We start from the raw sequence: 13,073 nt of genomic DNA, 5'->3' as shown, positions 1-13,073 counted from the left end.
TTCTAAGTGGAAGGGAGGACAAGGAGAAAGGCCCTGGGGTAGGAACAGACTTGACAATTTTTAATCGAAACAAGACAGCCTCTGTGGCAACAGTGTAGTGAGGAGGTGGAGTAGTGGGAAGTGGATCAGAGCAGATAGGCAAAGGCAAGATCATGTAGGATGATGTCAGACTCTATAATGTATTTTATGGATTTTAAATTTTATTCTAATAGTATATATTCCAAGCAGCAAAATGACATGGGGAGATTTATAATTTCAAAGAACACTTTGGAACTTGGCTAGAGAGGGTAAAGTAACAGCAAGGAGCCAATCTAGAGGCTATGACATTGAAACAGGTGGGAGCTGAAGGCACCTTGGGCCACGGTGGCAGGCCATGGGGGTAATGAACAGTTCTTTCTTTCCTTTGTTTTAACTGAATGTTTAAAAAGCGTAAGTAGAAGGTCTTATTGGTAGATTTTATGTGGGATGTAAATAAATATAGGGACCAGAGATCATTCTTAGATTGTTGCCTGGCAAGCCTGGGTGACAGGTCACCATATGCAGCCATAGGAACACCAGAAAGTAGTGCACTAGAGAAATAAGCTGACTCTCAGCCATGTGTTTTTGGTATTCAAAGGCCATACTTGAGTAGGATCATCAAGGGAGTGATGTCAAGAGAGAGCAGAAGAGTCCAAGGATTGAGCTCTGGGGGTTTCTACTGCTTAGACGTTGGAGAGAGGAAAAGAATCCAGAAAAAGAGACAGAGGAAGAGTGCCCTGTGAGATAGACAGGCAACCAGGGTGCTTGCTGATCTGAAATCAAGTGCTCAAAGTGCTTGAAGAAGCAGAGTGACCACACTTGTATGAGAATCTGCAGTGGGTCAAGTGAAAGGGAGAGGAGATTGTGATGAAATATGGCAAGATGGTGTTGCAAAGGCCATCTCAGTGAAGTATTGCTGATGAAAACCTGAAGAAAGAAGGTCAGGTGTATCTGGGAGGCCAGGAAGAAGAAACATGAGCACAGCAACTTTTTCAAATGTGTGTCTATATAAATTCAAAGTAGGGCATAGGAGGGAAGCTTTCCAACTTCGAGTACCTGAATTCTATAGACAAATTTAATCTAATTTAGTAGATAATCTTTTCTGAGGGAAGAGGGTGTTTCTGAATCTGGGGGTTGGAAATCTGAGATGCAGCATGGTCGGGTTTGGGCGAGTTGTGACTTCCAGGACACAGATGGTCAACTTCTCATTGTATCCTCACATGGTCGGAAGATCAGAGAAACAGTTCTGAGGTCCATTTTCTAAGGGCACTAATGCCATCCATGACGGCTCCACCCTCATGACTTAATCACCTCCCAAACACCTCACATCCTAAAACCATCACATTGGAAGCTAGGATCTCAACATACAAATTTTGGAAGGATGTAAACATGCAATCCATACAAGGGCTGGTGATATTCTTTCCATACATCACTTCATATCCCACTCACCCTGGATGCCTAATGATCACCTGTGGACTGATTGACTTGATTTAATGATACAGGTCAGTGTATATCCTTTTGTTGTTGTTTTTTTTCATTCATTTAATAGAATTGTTATTTCCTCTCTTTCTGTCTCTCTATCTTTCTGTCTCTCTGCCTCTGTCTCTGTCTCTCTCTTAGTATGAAAAAATATTGTAGTGACTTATCTGAAAAACCTCTTCAACTTTAGCTTTAATTTTGTGTCCCAGGAATGGAGCCCTCAGAGTTAACTGGCAAAAGCTGAACCTTTCAGAGCTGTGGCTCCCCAAATATTGTGCACATTGGCAAGCTGTACCTTAATAGTTCCTCATAGCACACTGTGCCAACAGCTCATGGATCAAGTACTCCCTAAACAGTAATATTCCTTGACATGATGGATCATTATAGTTTCATTATAGTCTTTTGAGTCAATGATGTGGGAAGAATGGGCTATCATTTTTAGCCCCTTGGGAAAAGAGCTATTTTGCCTCCCCAGTGGAACCACCTGCCATTGTATCCATGTCCACCATTTTAAAATTTCTCCCTCAGGCTCTAGTACCTGTATTGGGATATAACATCCAAGGAACCACACTTTTTAAATTTACTATTTATCAAGGAGATAACTATTGCCTTAGCACTTTCTAGTGCACTTAAGGTGTGAGGAAAGAGCACTAACCTGATAAATCAAATAGTTGACAGTTGGGTGGGAATCTACTCATGCCATTTGCTTTGTGATTTAGAAGGGTAACTGTTTAATAATGATTGATAGATAGAGATAGAGGTATATGCATACAAACACACATGGTGCATGAGTGTACACGAACACTTACACATGAGTATGTATGCATCTACCATCTTTCTCTCTCTCTCTCTCTCTCTCTCTCTCTCTATCATGAATAAATAAATAAAATCTTAAAAAAAAGAAATTTCTTCCATAAGCATTTCTGATAATCCATTATTTGCTTGGAACTATGCAGGACCTTAAAGATAAGCAGCCACCTGCTCAAGGTGCTCTAAGTATATAGACATAAGACCTCTTCCATTGGGCATGGAATTGAAGTTGGTTCATTTCCAAAACAAGAGTGGCTTCTATGTGGTTTATGTATACAATGGAATATTCCTCAGCCATTAGAAATGACAAATACCCACCAGTTGCTTCGATGTGAATGGAACTGGAGGGTATTATGCTGAGTGAAATAAGTCAGTCAGAGAAGGACAAACATTATATTGTCTCATTCATTTGGGGAATATAAATAATAGTGAAAGGGAATAGAGGGGAAGGGAGAAGAAATGGGTAGGAAATATAAGAAAGGGAGACAGAACATGGAAAACTCCTAACTTTGGGAAACGAACTAGGGGTGGTGGAAGGGGAGGAGGGCAGGGGGTGGGGGTGACTGGGTGGTGGGCACTGAGGGGGGCACTTGACGGGATGAGCACTGGGTGTTATTCTGTATGTTGGCAAACTGAACACCAATAAAAAATAAATTTATTATTAAAAAAAAACAATAATAATAAAAAGAGTGGCTTCAGCTGAAAGACCCAGAAATTCTGGTGACAGAGTCTTTTACTTGGTACAAGAGGATACTTGGTAGTATAGGATGGTCTTTGAAGGAGAATTGTATTCATACCTTTATCTCATTTGGTGGATATTTCTTTGTGTTCCCTCTTTAAGAGTAGAAATAAGAACTCTTTATAATTGCAGTGTTTTCAACTTAATATAGTGTTTTTACATAATTAGCTCATCCAATGCTCATGACAACCCTGCAGTCTTGTTGCCTTGTTTTTCACAGATGAGGATGCAATCTCCAAATCATGAGGAACCTCATTCAGGTTGGCTAAGTTGATAGGGAAACTGGAATTTGCACCTGGATCTATTTGATGTTGCCTTCAAAAACTGCACATACTTGAATACCTTCCTTGAACTTGCTAATGGCTTCCTAAACCTGCCTCATCATCAGACTCACCTGGTAGAGTGTGGTCACTGGTAGACATTAGTGGTATCAGTGGAGCTGGATCTGGAGGTGCCCTGCTGAACCAGGTATTTAACTGTTACTTACTTGACTCTGGGAAAATTAGAGGGTGCAGGGAAGTAGGATGTTTTGATGGGGAATACCCATGGGCATTGCTTACCAAATATGATGGAATGATTTCAAGACCTAAACAAACAGTGCAACCATACGAGAGATGTCTGACTTAATTTCAGCTCTTCTCAGAGAAACTTAAAAATTAAAAACAAAACAAAGAAAAAAACCTCCAGACACCTGCTGTGAAGGTTTTGGTGAAGCAGGCATTGAGTAGGAAATAAATATGTCTGTGTGTTTATTTTTACACAATGCTAGTATGTTCCTGCGATCAAGAAAATTCTAGAAGCAGTGGTATTGTGCTAAGTGTGGGCTCTGGAATCAGACTGTCTGAATAAACCCCAGTTATGTAACCTTAGGAAAATTACTTAACCTCTTTAACTCTCATTTTTCATATTTAAATTTGGAACAATTATGGTGAATATCTCACAGGGTTGTTCAAAAGATCAAGGTTAACCAATCTATGTAAAATGCTAAGTACAGTCACTACCGGATCTCTGTGGGCAGCCAATAAATATTGGCTATAAAGACATAATGTTAGCTGTATAAGTGCCTGTCTTCTAGCACAGCCCTTATCCACATTTATGGAATATCTTTGAAGCTGAGTTTCTCATGGGAAGATGACTTACCGTCCTCTAATTATTGTGAGATATCATTTGAATCATTTACCAAGGATGAAAATGGATTTATTCACTCATTTCAAAGGTTTATTTATTTATTTGTTTGAGAGAGAAAGTGTGTGTTTGTGCATGCAAGTGGGGGAAGGGCAAAGGGAGAGGGAGAGCCAACTCCCCACTGAGCATGGAGCCCGACTAAGGGCTTGATTCCATGACCCTGAGATCATGACCCAAATATAAATCAAGAGTGGGATGCTTAACTGATTGACCCACCCAGGCACCCTGATGAAAATGGATTTAAAGCAGTGGTTCTCAACTCAAAGAATTTGGGGGGAAAGTTTACCACTGTCATCCCACCCTCAATGAAAAGTGCATAGGTACCAGTGAAGGAAACACTTTGTAGAGTTTTGGGAGGTTCTCAAGTTCCCAAGTTCTTCATTTATTAGATCTAAAGTTACTTTAAAAGCCAATGTTTAAAAAAAAAAAAGCCAATGTTTTGTGATATATATATATATATATATATATATATATATATTCTAAAAAAATTGGGAGATTGTTGGATTCTGTGGTCAGCAGAATAGTAGCCCCCTCCTAGATGTTCACCATTAGTCCTTGGAATTTGTATGTTTCCTAACATGGCAGAAGAGACTTTATAGATGTGATTGAATTAAGAACCTTGAAATGGTAGATTATTCTAGATTGCCTAGCTGGGTCAAACTCTGGGACCTTAAAACTGAATAACCTTCTCTGCTGATCTTAGAACGAGAGAGAGATGTGAATACTGGAGAATGAATCATCAGAGAGACACAGTGCTGCTGGCTTTAAAGATGGAGGAGGGCACTGTAAGCCGAGGAATGTAGGTGACCTCTAAAAGTCAAGGAAGTAGATTCATCCCCTAGAGCCTTTAGAAAGGAATGCAACCTAGTCTGGTATCTTGATTTTATCATGGTAAGACCTGTGTCAGATGTCTGACATAGCAAATGGTAAGAGAGTAAGTACGTATTGTTATTTTTTTTAAATATATGGATAACTGTATTTATTTTGTAGCATATCCAAGAATAATTATGTTCAATTTCCTTCAGATATTCCAGTATTGCTGGATTTGTTTAGAATTTACCTACTCATTTCTATTACAATCCTCTCACATATTCCTTTTTATTTTATCTAGATGCAATTAATTAGCATATAATGTAGTTTTGGTTTCAGAGGTAGAGGTCAGTGATCTATCAGTCTTATATAGTACCTGGTGGTCATGACATCACGTGCACCACCTTAATTACCCAGTTATCCCATCCCCCCACCTACTTCCCCTCCAGAAATCCTCAGTTTGTTTCCTATGAGTAAGAAGAATCTCTTATGATTTGTCTCCCTCTCTGATTTCATCTTGTTTTAGTTTTTCCTCTTTTCCTCTATGATCCTCTATTTTGTTTCTTAAATTCCACATATGAGTGAGATCATACTATAATTGTCTTTCTCTGATTGTCTTATTTTTCTTAGTATAATATTGTCTAGTTCCATCCACATTGTTGCTAATGGTATGATTTCATTTTTTGATAGATGAGTAGATTCATATATATATATATATATATATGAATATATATCACATCTTCTTTATCTGTTATCTGTTCTCTATCTTTATCTGTTATCTGATATATATCACATATATATATATATATATATATATATATATATCACATCTTCTTTATCTGTTCATCTGTCGATGGACATCTGGACTCTTTCCATAGCTTGGCTCTTGTGGACATTGCTATGACACTTGCATGCAGGTGCCCTTTCAGATCACTACATTTGTATCTTTGGGGTAAATACCCAGTAGTGAATTGCTGGGTCATAGGGCAGCAATCCCTATCAAAATACCATCAACTTATTTCACAGACTTGGAACAAATAATCCTAAGATTTGTATGGAACCAGAAAAGACCCTGAATATCCATAGGAACATTGAAAAAGAAAACCAAAACTGGTGGCATCACAATTCTGGACTTCAAGATGTACTACAAAGCTGTGATCATCAAGATAGTATGGTACTGGCACAAAAACAGACACATAGATCAATGGAACAGAATAGAGAACCCAGAAATGCGCCCTCAACCCTATGGCAAACTAATTTTCAACAAAACAGGAAAGAATATACAATGGAAAAAACTCTCTTCAATAAATGGGGCTAGAAAATTGAACAGCCACCTGCAGAAGGATGAAACTGGACCATTTCCTCACACCATACACAAAAGTTGACTCAAAATGAGTGAAGGACCTAAATGTGAGACAGGAATCCATCAAAATCCTAGATGAGACCACAGGAAGTGACCTTTGTAATCTCAGCTGCAGCAACTTCTTACTAGACACATCTCCAAAAGCAAGGGGACCAAAGGCAAAAATGAACTATTGGGACTTCTTTAAGATAAAAAGCTTCTGCACAGCAAAGGAAACAGGAGAAGATACTTGCAAATGATATATCAGATAAAGGCTAGTATCCAAGATCTATAAAGAACTTATCAAACTCTATACCAAATGATTTATAATCCAATCAAGAAATGGACAGAGGACATGAACAGACATTTCTCCAAAAAAGACATGTAAATTGCCAACAAACATATGAAAAAACGCTCAACATCACTCAGCATCAGGGAAATTCAAATCAAAACCACAAAGAGATACCATGACGCACCAGTCATAATGGTTCAAATTAAGAAGTCAGGAAATGACAGATGTTGGTGAGGATGCAGAGAAAGGGGAATCCTCTTAACTGTTGGTGGGAATGCAAGCTGGTGCAGCCACTCTGGAAAACAGTATGGAGGTTCCTCAAGAAGTTGAATATCTATTATTTTAAGTCACTAAAACATGACCAAAGTCAATTACTGTTGCCACCATGGTGAGTCCTTTCCTTGCCTATGCATCTGTGAGCAAAAGGCATCGAGGAACCAGATGGCAGCCATGACTTTTAGTTCCTGCTGCAACCCTGGTAAAGGTGTGCTCCTTTGAGATCTGAGACCTCTCACTCAGGATCCTAGGACTGCAGGGAGGGGCAGCACACATTCGCTCAGTAGTCACTGGAAAAGATGATAAGTGAGGCCAGACTTGCTTCCATTACTTTATTCCTGAGCCTACGTATCTTTCCTGTTGAAAACACAGCAATATGCAGAGGTCTGTGATGCAGAGCATGTGCTACATTTTGGAGGATGGCGTCCTGTTCCCACAGAGTATTACTTCTGATTTGATGCTTTGGCTTTGCCTTTAGCAAGCTGTGCCAGAGCTCTATCAAGCCAGCAGCTTCTGTGTAATGCAGCATGTAATATCACACTGGGTCCTGTGATCAATGGCTCATTCCCATACCTCTATCATTAAAATGTGAGTCCCCTGTTCTGACTCTATGCAAGGTACAATGTGGGTGGCTTGAATACTCAAGAACATGAATACTGGTAGTGGCTGAGGCCCTCTGCACAGGAAAGACAAATTCATACACAGAATACATGCCTATTCCTTTGAGAATGAACCACTAGCCCTTTCTGGATAGCCAAGTAGGGTAAACCAGACATGAAGAGATTATTTAGTCTTTCTAAGAAATGGTGCCATATTCAGAGCTCAGCCTCAGTCACTGTTTCTAACAGATTGGTTGTTGGCAGTGGGAACAGCGAGATCATCCTTGAGGATGGAAGTCCATGCTCTTGGGCCAATAGTGTAGCTCCCACTTTTTTGCCACTGCAGATATTTAATTAAGGCGCCCTACATGCTACCATTTGCATGGCTACTGACAGAAGTTGGCTATTGTCAACCATCCAAATTAGTTTATCTACTTAGGCCCTTTTCTATGGTTGATGCTGTCTGTTGAGCATTAATGTGTGATACAAGGTCTTTGCACTTCATGCCCACCCCAATGTATCCATCCATATATGTTCACCCACAGCCTCTTATCTTTTTGATTTTGTAATCCTTCCCATCCAAGCTGTTGCCCAGCCGTCCAGGCCACTCAGCACTGCCAGTGCACTTATATATATATTCTAACCTTGGGTCACTTCTCCTTCCATATAAAGTGGATAACAGGGTGTACTGCCTAAAGCCCTACCCACTGGGAAGATTTTTAATATCACTGTTTTACGAGACCACCTCCGAGTGAGGCTGTAATGCAGCCAGCTTCCATTTTTGACTTGGAGCTGCACACTGAGATGTGCATCTGTTTACCAAGTTCAGGTTTTCTCTTGGTCTTTTCACAGGTCACTTAGATATTTTCTGATTTCTTGCTCTTTTTTATTTAACAGCCTTATATTTTTTTTATTGATTTCATTTATACTTTCAAATAATCAAAACTTGATTTTTTTCTGCTTATATCTAATTTTATGTCATTTTTTCTCTCTGTTTTGATTGCTTCCTTTGTTCTATTTTGAATTTAATTTGTTTTTGTATGCATGTGTTTCCTAAGTTGTAATCTTAGATAACTCTGACACAGCATTCTTCTTTTTTACTGCAAGCATTTAGAGTTATTAATACCTCTTTCACATACTGATTTAGTAAAACACTATAAGCTTTGATGTTGTTAATCTTTTTAGATGTTCTCTCAATTACTAAAAGAGAGATGTTAAAATCCCTCTCTTTGATTGTAGATTTGTCTTTATGTCCCTCTAGTCCTGTCAATTTTTGCTCTGTAAAACTTTTCAAAACTCTATTATTAGTTTAATACATATAACAGTAGTTTCGCCCTCTTGGTTAATGTAATCTTTAACCATTGTTAAATGCATCAATTAGTCACCCTTTTATTTGACATACATTTTGATTAATATAGTCACACCATCTTTTTCACTCAGTGTTTTTTTCAACATATATTTTTCTATCCTTTCATTATCAACCTGTCAGACACATCCTGAAGTTTCTTATTAATAACTTGCAACTGGGTCTTGCTTTGTGTCCAATTTTACAAATTCTGCCTTTTAAATGGATTGTTTAGTCTCTTTGTTTTTCATATAAATATTTATACATTTGAGCTTAATTCTACCATAATTGTTAATTTTTTCCTACTTATCCCATTTACCTTTTGTTTCTCTGCTTCCCTTTTCTTCTGGTTTTGAATTATCCATTAGGATTCCATTTTACCTCATTGAATTATTTGTTACAGGTCTTGTGCATTTTACTAGTTGCTCTAGATACTGCAACATGAATACTTCAAGTAAAATTACAGTACCTCAGGAAAACTTAAGATTCTTTTAATAGTGTACTTCCTTCCATTTTACCTCTCTTACCTAGGACAGGGATGAGAGGAGTGGGAGTGTGGGATACATATGACCTGAAAGTGACTGCCTCCCTAGCTTTGCATTCTAGGTACTGGACCCTGGTCTTGGTCCTCCTCCTACCTGTATGTTGAGTGTTTTATGCCAGAGACTAACATTGCTATTATACTAACCTTAAAAAGCCACCAATCTTTAAGGAAATTACATAAATACACGTGACGTGTGTGTGTGTGTGTGTGTGTGTGTGTGTGTGTATAATAAAAAGGCATACTGGGGATCCCTAAGTGGCGAAGCGGTTTGGTGCCTGCCTTTGGCCCAGGGCGCGATCCTGGAGACCCGGGATCGAATTCCACTTCGGGCTCCCGGTGCATGGAGCCTGCTTCTCCCTCTGCCTGTGTCTCTGCATCTCTCTCTCTCTCTGTGTGACTATCATAAATAAAAAATAAATAAATAAATAAATAAATAAATAAATAAATAAATAAATAAAAATAAAAAGGCATACTGACTCTTTTGTTACTTTTTCTTTCCTTCCCAGTGATCTGCCTTTTATATGGTATCTTTAAATATTCTTTCAGTTTAGATCAGTTGTAGGCAAAATTTCTTACCTTTGTCTATCTGAAGATATATTTATTTTTCATTTTTTGAAGAGTAATTGTGCTATATAAATAATTCTAGTTGACTTGCTTTTCCTTTCAGCACTCTAATTTGCAATTTGACGTCAAATATGTACATGTGATTTCCTTTGTAATCTTGCTTGTGATTCACTGAGCTTCTGGGTTTTGTGGGTTGATGTCTTCCAGAAACATTGGAAAAACAATGGAAACCCTCTAATTCTTTCCCTCTTTTCTTCTGGTACCCCAATTACATGTTATATCATTAATTCTGTACCAAAGGTCTAGGGAATTGAAGATCTTTTCTCTTTCATCCCCTTTTCTGTTTGTGTTTTATGTTAGGTAATGTCTACTGACCTGTCTTCAAGTTCAGTGATTCTTTTCTTTGATGTGTCCATACTGATTTGAAGCCCTTGAAATAATATAATATTTTTCATTTCCAGCGTTTCATTTAATTGTTTTATTAGTTTTGCCTCTGCTGAGATTCTCCATGTGTTCATACTTGCCACTTTTTCTCACTAGATTTTTAAATATATTTTTCATACTTATTTTGAAATCAGAAGGTGTTAATTCCAACATTAGGACCAAAATCAGGGCTACTTTCCTCTTGATCATGAATCATATTTTCTTGCTCCTTTCACAAATTTCTAACTTTTAATCATATGCAAGACATATCGTGTACCCCTAGAAAGGGTCCCACACCTTTTCCTATGAAGATACTTGTGACATGGCTTGAGTTAAACTATTCTGAAATTGAGCTGGATCTGGCTACTATGTGGAGAAGGAAGTGAGAGTAGTAGCAGAAAGGCTGCATAGAAGACTCTTCTGTTCTCTAGAAGACTTTTCTGTTCTCCACCTGGAAGACTTTTCTGTTCTCCAGAAAGCCAAAATCAGGGTGTTGGCTTTGGAGAGGAAGGTGGTTGAATTTGTGATTAATTTCAGATTTGAGCAAGGATAGACAGAAAGGAGAAGGCATTGTGAAGGAAAAACTGCCAGACTGTGAGACAGAATGGATGTACAAAGTGGTAAGGATGGAGGGAATGAGGAAGAATGGCCACAGGATTTACCAGCTGTGACTCTTCAGGGTTGATCATGTGATAAACATGTCACTTATGTGTCCCACAGGCCCAAACATAAGCAATAGCACATAGAAAGTGGAAAAAAAAAGCCTACTGAATAGCACAAGCTCAGACTGATTTCATATACTTTGCATATCCACCCTAGTGTTCCCTTAGCAACCTTTGACTCACTACATCTACAGATACATGGCTAATAAAAGATATAAAATTATTTCAGCTGGCAGCAGAGACAACAGAGCTACTGATTATAATATCCTGCCAAGGCAGTCACCTCCCAGTGACACTCTATGGCTTGCTTCACTAAAATCTATAGGAGAAAAGCCACACTGACCTTGATGAATCCTCACCTGTAGTTCTGAGACATCTAAATATTTCAAACCCCTCATGCACACCATAATCCTGCCCAGTAAGTAGCAAACAGTTCTCAGTATTTTCTTTGCTCAAACTGCATTATATATTTCTGGACTTACAGATCATAACTCTGCAATGACTTGCTACCTATGCGTGACAGGCAGGGAGATTAGCACAGAAAAGAACTGACAAAAATGCTTGCAGAAAGGCATATCCATTTTTAGAAGAATAGAGGGTATTTAAGTGTCCAAAGATGGGGGAGGCAGATGGAAACTGGATTGGGTGTACAGGGTCTGGGATTATTGAGTGCTTTATGTTAAACCCTCTGTTTTCCTCCAACCACTGGCTCCTTTTTTGGCTGTCTGGCTGTGAATTCCTCAGGCCACAGGTTTTGCCTGCAAATTACTCTAGGAAAGGTAGTTACTGGGCTCAGGGTAAAACTCGCTTAACACCTACAAAGGCACACACTGAAGGAATTGCCACCTCTCTTACAATTAAATACAACACCCTCAAAGTTGTCCCTGAGAGACATGATTATGTAGTCGCTAGCTTCTGACTGCCTCTACTTCCACAGTGGCCTCAGGTGGGGGACAGCAGTGTTCCTTCTTTGATCCTCTGCACCAAGGATAAACATTCAATAGAACCACGTGTATAGTAGAAAAAAGGCTGGCACATTTTAATGAGAGTTTACTAAAGGCTTGGTGTTAACAACAACAACAACAACAACAACAACAAAATCACATACGCATACAAAAACTCAATCTGATTTTCAAGGTATGGCTTGCTTTCTAGGATTTATGGGCTAGTCTGTTCTCACCATTCACAGACTCCCTTTCATGTGGTAGGTATCATTTTAACACTACCTCACATAACCTGCAAAAGGGAGCTACAAAGCCAGAGAGAGGCAGCATCTCTGTCTCCCATCTGCTGAAGGATTCTTTTCTGAGGCCAGGGATTTTTTTTTTTTTTTTTTTTTTTTGGAGTTCTGTTGTTTTCATTTGTGGAAACTGTTCTCACTCTCCACTAAAATTAGGTTATGTCAACATAAGTTAATCTAGAAAAACACAGAATAAACCCAAAAGTTATCCTAGAGATACCACAGACACTGCTAGGGTGAGAATTGGTAAATATAGGTGTCCGTGAGAGTGGAGTACCGACCTCTGGAAGTAGCTTCCATTCATGTAATCCATCATATTCTACATATTCATAACTCCCCATAATAGCTACCATCTACTGAGTGCTCAGTCAAGGAGTTATGTCTTTAGCCGAAAATACATCATGGTCTAGCAATGCTGTATTTGTGAGTGGCTGAGAAAAGGGATACCACACACCACAAGGAACCCTGAGGACTTCCAGTTAGAGGAGGTTTGGAGGGGCTTGTTATAGGATTTGAGCTTGTGTTAGGAGATTCGGAGAAAATCTCAAGGAAGTAGGAGTTTGCTCTGTTATTTGTTGCTGTCAGAGGTTTCCAGTAATACTATGACTGGACATCAATATTTATCTAGGAGGTTGGAAGAATGAAGTGGTTCACCAACAGCCTAGGTAGTTTCAGGCCAGGGCGCCCAAGAGCGGAAAGCTGCCATAACTTTTTTTGTTGTTGTTTTGTCTTTTGGGAAAGGCAG

This window comes from Vulpes vulpes, chromosome 13 (assembly GCF_048418805.1).
Source record: "Vulpes vulpes isolate BD-2025 chromosome 13, VulVul3, whole genome shotgun sequence".
NCBI classification, from domain to species: domain Eukaryota; kingdom Metazoa; phylum Chordata; class Mammalia; order Carnivora; family Canidae; genus Vulpes; species Vulpes vulpes.
Note: the sequence above shows the minus strand (reverse complement) of the source record.